Source organism: Abrus precatorius, unplaced genomic scaffold (genome assembly GCF_003935025.1).
Source record: "Abrus precatorius isolate BTA unplaced genomic scaffold, Abrus_2018 Scaffold5, whole genome shotgun sequence".
NCBI classification, from domain to species: domain Eukaryota; kingdom Viridiplantae; phylum Streptophyta; class Magnoliopsida; order Fabales; family Fabaceae; genus Abrus; species Abrus precatorius.
Window position 1 is genome coordinate 21,719,213 of NW_020874395.1, and position 14,271 is coordinate 21,733,483.

Sequence of the window (14,271 nt, forward strand, 5' to 3'; positions counted from 1 at the left end):
CTCTTTGATAGAAAAAATGGACTTAGATAGTGAAAATAATATAGAAATTACATTTTGAGTAAAAATCATAGGTTTATTAATTTTTAGTTAATTTGCATTTAATTACATAGATATAGATTGCAATTTTAATTATCTTGATAATTTTGCAGAATCCCCAAGTTAATTCTAAGAAATCTTGGTCCTTGGATGAAAGTTGCCCCCAAAGTAGCCACTTTTAGGAGCAAAAGTGGCAACTACAGCAAGTCTGGGCATTAAAGATTCCAAAGTAGCCACTTTCAAGACCAAAAGTGGCAACTCCAGAGAGCTCCAGGGATGCTAAATTGGAAGCATGATGCGCGTGGCCACTATTGCCTTTCAAAGTGGCTACGCGCATCCAAAGTTCCCACTTTCAAGACCAAAAGTGGCAACTCCAGAAGCTCCAGGAACGCCAATTTTGAAGCATGATACGCGTGGCCACTATTGCCTTTCAAAGTGGCTACGCGCATCCAAAGTTCCCACTTTCAAGGCCCAAAGTGGACACTTTCAAAGGCAAAAGTGGACACTTTGGTGACATGTCATCCACTATAAATAGATTTTAGGAATTAGTGTACGGGACTTTTGACACTTTACACAATTTTTCTTTGCCAAATTGGGATAATTTCTTACGACATTGGAGTCTTGGGTGACAGCCAAGGGTCCTCTATAGGTTTTAATTTCCAATTTCCTTTTTGATTTTTGGTTGAATTTACATTAATGATGTTTACGTTCTTGCATTTCTTTCTCTCATTTGTGAAGCCCATCCACATGGAGGGCTAATTCCTGGTCAATGCACATGAATCTTGAATTCTTAGGATTAATTGCAATACAAATCTTTCTTTCCTTGAATTTATTAACCCCAATCTCTGAATGAAATGGAATTTGCATGAAGGGAACATTGCTTAATGAACCCTAATTTACCTAACGAAATTCTAATTCAAAATTGATTAATTTTGATTAATCCTTGAGGTTGCTTAATCTTAGGGATAGAGATTGGAGCCTATTAAGATGCTTAATTTTAATTGGAATGTTAAAGTTAGTCTTCACTTGTTAGATTAACTTAATTCAAGGGAAAGAAAGGGGATTATTGAATCATTTGAAAGAATAATGATGGAACTCATTGCTTGACTAGGGATTACTCATTTTAATTGATTGAATTTCATTAATTTACATTTCGTTCTTGATTAAAATCCGGAAATTGACAAACCTCCCCCCAATTTACTTGCTTTAAAATATATGTTTACACTTGTTCGATGTATGTTCCCAACCAAAAATTCCTTGGAGACGACCTAGGATAACACCCTAGTACTGCATTCATTTCTTTGCATATTTGATGAGGATTAACGACAATCTTTTGCATGACGAATAGCTAAAATTCATTTCATCAAATTGGCGCCGTTGCCGGGGAATTATTGGTGCTGAACTTATGTTGAACATGATTGGTGCTCTGTTTTTGTGTTTTGCATGTTAGTACGTTTGTTTCATTTTGAGTTTTTGTATTGTGTTGATAGTCATACGAATTTTATGGTCTGTTTCTGCATTATCATTGCATGATTTTCTGCATCATTCCCTTCATTCTAGTGCCGCAATTTTTCAATTACTCACTTTCAATTTTCTGCACTCATTTTGCTGCATATTTATCTGTTTTTCTACACTTTATGCTGCATAATTCTGCAGAATTCTGCAGAGAAATTTTAAATTGTTCTTGTTATATCATTTACTCAATTTGCTTTCAATTTAGTTAGTTGATATCTAGTGCATGACCCGATCAAACCCTGGAGATTTGTATCCATTAGACCAGGAGATTGATAGGACTTTTTATAGGAACCTTAGGACACATAGGGATCACTCTGAACACTCTGAACCATCATCATCTCCTACTGCATCTTTGCAATCAGTGATACCAATTTCTGTTTACTCTTCTACATTTTCACTTGACTTTAGTTTTGGAGCAATGACAGGTGATGAGAGGACTCTTAAGGAGCTAGCTGCACCGGATGTCACATACCAAACATTGTGCATCCAATATCCAGATGTGGACGCCCTTTTTGTTTTGAAAACTGGATTAATTCTCCTTCTACCTAAATTTCATGGTTTTGCAGGTGAAGACCCTCACAAACACTTGAAGGAGTTTCACATTGTATGTTCCACCATGAGACCTCAAGGTGTTCCGGAGGAGCATGTCAAATTGAAGGTATTTCCATTCTCTCTTATGGATTTGGCTAAAGACTAGTTGTATTATCTTCCACCTGGCTCTATTACAAGTTGGGACACCCTCAAGAGATTGTTCCTGGAAAAATTTTTCCTTGCCTCAAGAGCTGCCTCAATAAGAAAGGAAATATGTGGTATTAGGCAGCTGGAAAGGGAAAGTTTGTATGAATATTGGGAGCGTTTCAAGAGACTTTGTGCTTGCTGCCCCCATCATCAGATAAGTGACCAGCTCCTAATCCAATACTTCTATAAGGACTTACACCCAATGGATAGGAGCATGATCGACGCAGCTAGTGGGAGAGCCCTAGTTGACAAGACTCCCGCTAGAAACCTCATTGAAAATATGGCAGCTAACTCTCAACAGTTTGTTACAAGGCAAAATTCTCTCATGTCTAGGAGTGTTAATGAAATTCAAACTTCAAACTCACACAAGCTAGAGCATAAGCTAGATGAGTTGGCTTCTATGGTGAAACAGTTGGCATCCATCCAAAAGAATTCTGCTGCATATACACCTCCACCTCCATCCATTCCAGCAATGCTTTGTGGGATTTGTTCATCTACGGATCACTTCACTGATAGTTGCCCCACATTGCAAGAAACTGAATCTTCGGAAGGTAATCCTCAAGCTTATGCTACTAATATTTACACTAATAAATTCCCTTTTCAGCAGTCGCAGCAACAACAAAGCTGGGATTTATCTTCCAATAGATATAATCCCGGTTGGAGGAACCATCCTAACTTAAGGTGGGAAGGAAATGCACAGCATCAAGGCTCTAGCCAACCATCCAACAACCATTTCCAACTGCATCAAGCTGGACAAAGCAAGCCATATTCAGCCCAACAACATCACCATCCATCATCTTCATCTCAACAACACCATCAAACATCCCCTTCACTAGCTCCTGCACCTCAAAAGAGTGAGTCATATTTGGAAGACCTTGTGAAGCAACTCACCATGAGTAATCTCAATTTCCAGCAACAGAGTCAGGCCTTCCAACAACAGACTCAAGCAAGTATCAAGACCTTGGAGAATCAAATGGGTCAACTTGCTTCATCCCTAAATCAACTTCAATCTCAAGGTTCAGGCAATCTCCCTGCACAAACTGTAACAAACCCAAAGAATGTGAGTGTCATTACCTTGAGATCTGGTAAGGTGATGCAAGAGCCAAAAATGCCTAAGAAGAAGGATCCTAGTCGCACTTTAGCTGCAGAAGGTGAAGGAGGAGAGATTAAGAGTCAAGAGTAGCCTGCACCTATGCCCACACCATGTCAACAAAAAGTGGTAGGCAAAGAGGAGAGGTCCATTCCTATTCCCTTCCCTCAAAGAATGGTTCAGCCCAGCAAGAAGCAAGAAGAGGTTGATAAAGAAATTCTGGATACTTTCAGAAAAGTTGAAGTCAATATCCCCTTGTTAGATGCTATCAAGCAAATCCTAAAGTACGCCAAATTCCTTAAGGACTTGTGCACTCATAGAAGGCGGCTAAAGGGTAATGAAAGAGTGAACATGGGGAGGAATGTATCAGCTCTTTTTGAGAGGCAGAAAACTTCCATGCCTGAGAAATGCAAAGATCCAAGGACGTTTACTATTTCCTGCATTATAGGCAACAATAGGATAGATAATGCCATGCTTGATTTAGGTGCATCTATTAATGTTATGCCTTTATCTATCTTCACATCTTTGTCTCTTGGACCATTGTAGCCCACAGGTGTCATCATCCAGCTAGCAAACAGGAGCACAACACATCCCGCTGGACTTGTGGAGGATGTGTTAGTGAGGGTGAATGACCTCATTTTTCCAGCTGATTTTTACATCCTTGACATGAAAGAGTCAATGGATAGTGTTGCACCAATCATTTTGGGAAGACCGTTCTTAAAGACTGCAAGAACGAAGATTGATGTGCATGCCGGATCACTTACTATGGAGTTTGGAGACAGTGTTGTCCGCTTTAACATACTGGATGCTATGAAGCACCCAAATGAAGAACACTCTGTTTTCCACATTAACCATCTTGATAAATCAATAAATGATAATTTGTCTGAATTTTTAGGAGGAGACTCACTCCTTAATTTTTCTGATTATGTAGATACTTCTAATTGTGAATCGTGTAATAGTTCTTCTCTGTGTGAAATTTGTGCTGAGATTTCTAATTATTTGAATGCAAATTCTACTACTTTCAACGTTGATGAACCTGAAAATTCCACAGGGTTGGAATGTGATGTATTGAGTACAAGTACAGTTGAATCTAACGCCTTTGGTTTGAATATTGCAGAGACTTTGTCAAATGAAAGTGCCAAATCACTTCCTTCTGTGGAACAACCTCCCACATTAGAGTTGAAGCCCCTACCAGAACATTCTGAGAAGCTCCAGGTCATTATTTCCACCAAGCTTGAAGGTGATCAAGAGAAGATATTGTTGGAAGTAATTAAAAGGCACAAGAGAGCTATTGGATGGACTTTAGCTGACATTCCTGGTATTAGCCCTCTCCTGTGCATGCACAAAATTCTGTTGAAAGGGGGGACTAAACTAGTGAAGCAACTTCAGAGGAAAAGAAAGAGAAAGAGGAAGAGGAAAAGGAAGCCACAACTCCAAGAACTAGAAGCGCTGCACTTAGGAGCATATGAAGACTCAAGAACCTACAAGGAGAGAACCAAGCAATATCATGATAAATTGATAGGTAGAGGAGAGTCTTGTGTAGGTCAAAAGATGCTTCTATTCAACTCATGTCTCAAGTTCATGACTGGAAGGCTGCATTCCAGTGAATGGACATCGCCTGAAGCATTTTTTTTGGAGAACTCAGTTCCCTTGGAGGAGGTTGAAGAGGTGGATGTGTACTCCCCCATCATTTCCTTCAACCAAGACCCCTGTCATGAGTAAATTACGTCGCACGTCAAGCTAGTGACGTTAAAGAAGCGCTTTGTGAGAGGCAACTCACACGTGAATAAGGAATTTTGTTCTTTTCCTTTGCATTCTTTCAATTGAGTTTTTGTTCTTATTTGTTTTCATTTGTAGATAGATTTCTAATATAATTCAATTTTGTGTAAATAATTTTCTGTGGACTTGGAATTTTTGCAGGGATTGTGGCAGCAACAAACACTTTGGGTACTCATTCATGCTTGGTACAATTTGTTTTTCGTGAGAGTGGTCACTTTCATAGGCCATAGTGGTCACTTTGGCTCAAGGTAAGCATGTTTCTCTCTGTAGTTCCCACTTTTAAGAGTGAAAGTGGCTACTTTGACACCTAGGAGGTCAATAGTTTGCACGTGGACACTTTCTAGTCCAATAGTAGCCACGCGCAATTCACTTTGCATTTTGGGGCTCACTGTAGTTACCACTTTCTTCGTTGAAAGTAGCCACGCGCATATGCTCACAAAGAGGAACTCTCTGAAGTTCCCACTTTGAAGCCCTATAGTAGCCACGCACAAACTTACTTTGAATTTTGGCTTACTGTAGTTGCCACTTTCTCACTTGAAAGTGGCCACGCACGCTTGTCCCACAAAATAACCCACTGGAGTTCCCACTTTGAAGCCCCATAGTAACCACGTGCATATGCCCACACACACAACCTCACTGTAGTTGCCACTTTCTTCCTTGAAAGTGGCCACACGCACCCACTTTCATGTTCCAAATTTCACACACCCATTCACACCCACTCACTCCTAGTCCCAAGACGCACCTTCCCTCACCACACCCAATGCTTCAAGCAAGGTAATTCTCTCAATTTCTCTCCATTTATGATTAGGGTTCTTAGATTCCCCAATTTGGGGCTTCTCAATTTTACTTGTTTTTTATTGAAATTGAGGTGTAATTCTTGTGTAATTGAGCATTCTTACATGAATTAGAGAGGGTGAGGTCCCTAACTTGCACCCAATGGGGTGTATTACTCCCATCCAATTGGGCGTTCCCACTTTTGCCCCCAATAGTGACCACGCCCACTTCCTCTTTGCCATGACTCTCATTTGTTGTTTTTGTTATGCTCCCCTCCTTCATTTTTATGCTCTAAACATGCCAATAATGCTATTAAACTTCTTGTTCATGTGTGTTAGTGCCTAAATTTGGTTCATGCCTATTTCCATTTAGTTTTGTCCCCTCCATTTTGCTGTTTTGCTTTTCAAATTCCATGCCATTTCACTTTTGCTGCACTTGATTCTCATGCATATTACAAAATTAACCATGATTGTTGCTCTTTCTGGGTGTTGAACATGCTTTTCGTGACTTTAATTTCACTAATTGCTGCATTATGGTCCTTGAGCTTAGAAGCCATATTCTGCTATACATTTGATTGCTATACCTAGTGACTGTATGCCACACCATTCTCTGTGCTTAATTGTTCTTGTCTGTACCATTTGAGCTCTATGCTTTGCCCACAGAATGCCTCTTTTTATGGAATGGAATGTGTTTGTAGGCTATGTACCATGATTGACATTGGTTCCCCTCTGAGTCATATGTAGCGCTATACACCCTTTTGCACACAAATTACTTAGGATGGTATCAAATTATTTTGCAGCCCCTGGTATGATTGCTTGCTGTTGTGTGTTACCATGGAGGGTTGACCTAATTTCCCTGCACTACCCATTCACATATTCTTTCTTCTCTGCAGATATTGTCAAGCAATCCTCGAAGGAACTTTGAATACATCATCTATAAAAAGAGGGGGTGAACTCTTTGTCCCTATTTTGCATTTATTTCTCGCTTACTTTTCCTCATTTCATGCCTTCTCTTCTCTTTTTAATCTAGCCCTGTTTTATAATTTTGCTTTTATGCTCTGATTGCATTTCCCATCCAACCCATACTCATTCTCATTTTTGTACATATTTTCGTTCCTAACATTTTGAACATATTTTCTTGCGGGTGAATTGTGCTCACATTATTGCAAGTTCTTGTCCAACCCATACATCATTTAAGGCATTCCACTCTAGTTGTTGTACTAAATCACTCAAAAGAACTCCCTCCTCTTGAGTACCCACTTGATCTTGTGACCCTTCTTGATTAAATTTGAGCCTATCCTAACCCCATTTGTGACCAACAAAGCCCTCATGATAGGTGGTTCATTGTGTCTAGGCAAAGGAGATTGAGAATATGGGCAAGCCTATGGTAGGGTGAGGCTAAATGCATGGATTAAGGGAAAACACTCAGCCTGAAATGTTATTGAGTGATGAGTGAAACACCACCTTGTGAGATGGATAGTTTCTTTGCATTATTGGAGTCACATGAAACCTTGCTTGATTCTTTTGTTTCAATTTAGTGGAACTTTGCATGGAATATTTGACATGAATATGATTCCTCTATTGAATGAGTCTATGGTTGTGAAGATGTTGGAAGTGCTAATTAAAGCATGAAGTTGAAATGAAAATCTCAAAAAAAAAAAAATTTGGATAAATCTAACCCTGTTCATTTGATTTGCTTGAGGACAAGCAAAAGTTTAAGTTTGGGGTTGTGATGAATCCACTTTTTATTATATTTTTACTTGCCTTTTTGGTGCTTTTTGATAGAAAAAATGGACTTAGATAGTGAAAATAATATAGAAATTACATTTTGAGTAAAAATCATAGGTTTATTAATTTTTAGTTAATTTGTATTTAATTACATAGATATAGATTGCAATTTTAATTATCTTGATAATTTTGCAGAATCCCCAAGTTAATTCTAAGAAATCTTGGTCCTTGGATGAAAGTTGCCCCCAAAGTAGCCACTTTTAGGAGCAAAAGTGGCAACTACAGCAAGTCTGGGCATTAAAGATTCCAAAGTAGCCACTTTCAAGACCAAAAGTGGCAACTCCAGAGAGCTCCAGGGATGCTAAATTGGAAGCATGATGCGCGTGGCCACTATTGCCTTTCAAAGTGGCTACGCGCATCCAAAGTTCCCACTTTCAAGACCAAAAGTGGCAACTCCAGAAGCTCCAGGAACGCCAATTTTGAAGCATGATACGCGTGGCCACTATTGCCTTTCAAAGTGGCTACGCGCATCCAAAGTTCTCACTTTCAAGACCAATAGTGGCAACTCCCGAGAATTGACAATTTTACGAGAATTGCGCGTGGACACTTTCAAGGCCCAAAGTGGACACTTTCAAAGGCAAAAGTGGACACTTTGGTGACATGTCATCCACTATAAATAGATTTTAGGAATTAGGGTACGGGACTTTTGACACTTTACACAATTTTTCTTTGCCAAATTGGGATAATTTCTTACGACATTGGAGTCTTGGGTGACAGCCAAGGGTCCTCTATAGGTTTTAATTTCCAATTTCTTTTTTGATTTTTGTTGAATTTACATTAATGATGTTTACGTTCTTGCATTTCTTTCTCTCATTTGTGAAGCCCATCCACATGGAGGGCTAATTCCTAGTCAATGCACATGAATCTTGAATTCTTAGGATTAATTGCAATACAAATCTTTCTTTCCTTGAATTTATTAACCCCAATCTCTGAATGAAATGGAATTTGCATGAAGAGAACATTGCTTAATGAACCCTAATTTACCTAACAAAATTCTAATTCAAAATTGCTTAATTTTGATTAATCTTTGAGGTTGCTTAATCTTAGGGATAGAGATTGGAGCCCATTAAGATGCTTAATTTTAATTGGAATGTTAAAGTTAGTCTTCGCATGTTAGATTAACTTAATTCAAGGGAAAGAAAGGGGATTATTGAATCATTTGAAAGAATAATGATGGAACTCATTGCTTGACTAGGGATTACTCATTTTAATTGATTGAATTTCATTAATTTACATTTCGTTCTTGATTAAAATCCAGAAATTGACAAACCTCCCCCCAATTTACTTGCTTTAAAATATATGTTTACACTTGTTCGATGTATGTTCCCAACCAAAAATTCCTTGGAGACGACCTAGGATAACACCCTAGTACTGCATTCATTTCTTTGCATATTTGATGAGGATTAACGACAATCTTTTGCATGACGAATAGCTAAAATTCGTTTCATCACTTTTTTTTCGATGGTCTAAAAATATCTATTATTCTTTTCTTTTCAATAATGTTATTTTGATTTTCACTAACATTTTGATTTATATTTATATTAAAATGGAAAAAAAAGTGATTTGACTGGTATGATCCGCGAGTTATTTTGATATTTATATGCATTAGAAAATATCAAAAATTCTGAAACAAAAAAAATTTTCGTACTCAATATGGAACGATTTAGTATTTCTACATTCATTCCCATCCAATCAAAATACTTTCTATCTAGATTTTTCTCCATATCTATAATAGCATCTTCCGCTGTATAATTCTTCATAGAGATATTACTCATTATAGTAGAAACTCTTTAAATTAATAATGTCAGGACCGGAGAAATTTATTAATTTAGAGAGTTATTAATTTATCGATAAATTAATAATTATTAATTTAAAGAGTTTTTAAGTAATTATACTGTACATACCAAACAAAAAGGCAAATTAATCTATGCCTCTTAGAATTACGTTGCAGCATGTAACGCCTTATATTTCTTTTCTCAATATATAATAAATTTTCATAAAAAGTTAAATAGTAGAGTAAATTTTTTTTTTCTTTCAAAAACTCTCTAAATAGAAACAGACATGGAAATGATATAAAGTTCATAGATTAAAATTTTATTAATTTATAAGTACTTTAGAAAAACAAAGATTCTAGAATTTTCATCAGCAATAAAAAGAAATAGTAGTTTTACAACATTTTCAAAAGAACGCTATAGAACTGAAAATATTCAGTACATAACTCAAAATAACTAAGTCCTATAGCAGTTCTCATCCATCCATGCACTGTGAGCCTGGTACTATTCGTCCTGGTTTCCTGAAAAATGTTGTGTAAGGGTGAGTCTCTACCCTACCACTCATACATAACACATATTCATCACACACATCTTATCACGATTAAAGAAAACATCATGGCATTACATATCACAGTGTCATATATAGCATATTCTCATCTCAAGACAGATTATATTCCATAGATTCACAATTTCTTTTACTTTCATCCGCGCTTACCGCGCCCTGTGGCCACAGTTATCCGATGCCTCTATCCCGAGGTCTTACACATCCATGTAAATAGTCGCCGGATGGCCCAATGCAATACGGATACAACGCATGCAATAGACGGCCCCTTAGCAAAGGTAATGGTCAGGAGTCAAGTCGAGAAATGAGTGTGTGGCCATGTGGTGCATTTGAACACAATATTCAGTGCACAATCCTGAATGTCACTCACCACCCTGCATTTCCCCAAGATATCCCATATCGTCTCCATCTTCCACTTCCCCAGTGTATCTCTGTAACTATTTACATCATATCTTTTTCCATCTCATACTCTTTAGAGCATATTCACATGTTCACATATGCCATTTATCATGTTTACACATATTTTTTCATTATATTTCCACATACTTTTCATCATATACATCAAACCATGGCATATTCACAATACACATTATTTTTACATAAAACACAATATATTCAAACATGAAACATCCATCTCTTCGTATACTTCATATCACGAAATCATATCAACCATCCTCAATATACCTTATCATGCCTTATTTGAACATAATATCACATTTTCACCATGTATTCATCATAAAATCACATAAATAATCAATTATTCTCACTTTTCACCAATTATTTTTCATAAAATAAGGATTATTTCCCATATAATCACATACATGACAAGATCTATGAGAATACAAGTAATAAACATAACAAAATGATAAAGTAGAGCCCCCCTTACCTCAAAACAGAGCTTTTACAAGGATTTAACCGAAGGTTTAACTCTAGAACGGAGGTTTTCCTAAGAACATCATGAACATCTATAAGAAGAAGAAGAAGAAGAGAAACAAACGGTAAATCTAACTTCAAACTTAGAAAAACTTACTTGTAATCCTTTAGATCGAACGTAGAATCACAGATCTGAAGAAAAATCTAAGTTTAGGAGGTTTAGTATGGGACAAAATGGCGAGATATGACCTTAGAACCTTTGAGAACCTTGGATAGGAGTGAAGAAATGAAAATTTCATCCGCAACCCCCTTTTTATAGAAAATTTTCGAAGTTACTGTTCATCATCGGAAACACTGTTCACCGTCTTACTGTTCATGCCGGAAACATTGTTCACGCCGGAAACACTGTGCACACGTACTGTACACGGATTGTACGCGTACTGTACGCGGATGTGACGTCAGCCATGACGTCATGTTGATGTCATTGATGACGTCATCGTCACTGTACAAAGGCGGTTTCACTGTTCATACGCGGTTTACTGTTCATAGGCGATTTACTGTTCATCGACACTGTTCATAGGCGGTTTTACTGTTCACCTTTTTATTTTTATTTTTTTTTATTTTTATTTTTATTTTTAATAAATTCTATCCAAATCTATTCCAATTATACTTTAACAAACCTCATTTTATTTAAATCAAAATATAGGATGTTACACAGCAAACCTTGGGACTCAACGTACAGTAAATTAGTAACTACACTACATATGCATTGGAAATCAATAATGACTTTTGAAGTACAGTAAATGTAAACAAGGGGAACAAATGTGTTCAATGTATTCTTAAGCAAGTTTGGCATATATAAATTACATGAATGTGTTAGAGTATTCAAACCATATCTCACAAGATGGCTTCTCATCTAAAAGGTGTTGCAAAATCAACTATGTCAGATCAAATACGTAAGGAGTTGTGTGAGTATAAGAGAGATAATCCTGCAAGCACACAAAAAGACTTGCAGAGATGGCTTGAGGGAAAATTTTAGTTGAAAGTTAGTCAAGGAACAATATCAAACACACTTAAGTGGTCAGATGACTATCTCTCTGCTAAAATAGAAAAGGGAAGAGCAGAGATCAAAAGACACAAACCAGCAAAATATCCTGACATGGAGAAGGTTGTTTATGAGTGGTTTCTCCAGCATCAAGAATGTGTGAATATCACAGGAGAATTAATTTTGCAGAAGGCAAGAGATACAATGAAACTCGTGTACCCTCATGATGATTCAAATTTTAACTTCTCTATAGGATGGCTTGGGAAATTCAAGCACCGACATGGCATAAAGTCATTTCGTCGTTTTGGCGAGAGTGGGTCTGTTGATATACAAGACATGGAGCGAAAATTGGTATCAATTCGGGAGAAAATTGATCAGTTCCCTATGAAAGATGTTTTCAATATGGATGAAACTGGGTTATTTTATCGGCTACAAGCTGATCATTCACTGGCAACAAAACAACTTGAAGGAAGAAAACAAGATAAAGAAAGGCTAACGGTAGTTATTTGTTGCAATGAAGATGGCTCTGAAAAAATCCCTCTATGGATTATTGGGAAATATGCAAAGCCTCGTTGCTTCAAGAATGTCAACATGAATAGCTTGAATTGTCAGTATCGAGCTAACAAAAAAGCATGGATGACTAGTGTGCTTTTTGATGAATATGTTCGTTCATTTGACCAAATAATGCATGGTAGAAGAGTTCTACTTATGGTGGATAATTTTCTAGCACATCCAAGAAATATTCAAGGGCTAAGAAACGTTGAGTTGTTCTTCTTGCCACCCAACATGACATCAAAGATTCAACCTTGCGATGCTGGGATAATAAGAGCTTTCAAGATGCATTACCATAGAAGGTTTTACCGCAAAATATTGGAAGGTTATGAGGTGGGACAATCTGATCCAGGGAAGATAAATGTCCTTGATGCTATCAATTTGGCAATCCCAGCTTGGACGATAGATGTTCAAAAAGAAACAATAGCGAAATGCTTCCGACACTGTAAAATTCGTTCAGATAATGATGTTGCAAGAAATTTGGATGAATCCACTTTTGATGAAGAAACTCAAGACCTCGAGACTATGATCAATCAATGTGGCTATCGTAATAAGATGGATATCGACAATCTAATGAACTACCCAGGTGAAAATGAAGCATGTTTGGAGGTTCAGAGTTTAGAAGATATTGTGGGTACTATCATTGAGAACTATGCAGAGGATGACGACGAAGATGATACAGTGTCTTTCGAGCCTGTTACGCGAAAGGAAGCACTTATGGCGTCGAACACTCTTCACAACTTTATGATACAATACAAAAATACAACACCTGAGCTATTGGATGCAATAAGAAAAGTTAGAGATGAGCTCCAAATAGACTTGAACTTTAAAGGAAAACAGAAACTATTGAATCATATTTCAATAGAGTGTAATATATTTTTTTCAGTTTCTATGAATTATTAATTTATGATTTTCTTGGGACCGAAAATTATAAAGGGATCTCCCAAAAAATTATTATCTTATTATTTTATCGAGTTTTTCAATTTTTTATATTGGCCCAAGTCGGGATCGGATAAATTTATTATTTTAGAGAGTTTATTAATTTATCGAATATTAATTTAAAGAGTTTCTACTGTATATCAAATAATTTTTTTTTTATGCGTGTTATAATTAGAAGAAATTGCTTGCTTTTTATTTGCTTGGAATGATGATCTATATCCATAAATATATGAGTCTTTATTTTCCGTATAACAATCTTCAATCTAGGGTGCAAATGGTCTTGGATGCAATTTAATAGGTCAAATAGGGTGAGAGATCGAGAAAATTGAAGGAGAAATGAAGAGAAAGGGTGAAGAATGTGTTTCCTAAACCCTAAACCCCTCAAATACCCTAAACATCTTGATATTCTCATTACAGTAAAAATGTCAGACAAAACTGCACTTAGTTTTCTGCATAATCTTGTTACAGCGAGGTCCTTCTGCTACAACGAGGTTGAACCCAGAAAACACTCTCTCTATTGCCCTCTAGCTACAGCGAGGAGCCTCTTGCTGTAGTGAGAAAGTAATAGAGGCACCCACATCTCCTACGACCTTCTCGCTACAGCGAGAACGCAACAGAGATAAGCGGACTTGCCAGAACCTTCTTACTATAGGGAGAATGTCCCTATAGCACACATCAGCCAATACTCTCAAGCATTTTCAATCCAACCACAAGTCAACAACCACACTTTAAATCACCACATACACATACACTTATATATATTCATATTCATTTATATACATACATATCCACATTACTAACATAAATCA

At 37.0% G+C, this 14,271-nt stretch overlaps 1 non-coding gene and 2 pseudogenes across 1 annotated transcript; 1 reads left to right on the top strand and 2 right to left on the bottom strand.

The window, feature by feature from the left end:
* The window catches only part of LOC113866912, a 45,651-nt pseudogene extending 36,208 nt beyond the window's left edge, over window positions 1-9,443 (bottom strand).
* Window positions 2,341-2,445, bottom strand: LOC113868228. Its single transcript, XR_003505252.1, has one exon. It is a non-coding gene; the product is annotated as a small nucleolar RNA R71 (small nucleolar RNA).
* A 2,381-nt stretch (window positions 9,444-11,824) lies between the features above and the next one.
* LOC113868124 lies at window positions 11,825-13,395 on the top strand (annotated as a pseudogene).
* Window positions 13,396-14,271: the final 876 nt, after the last annotated feature.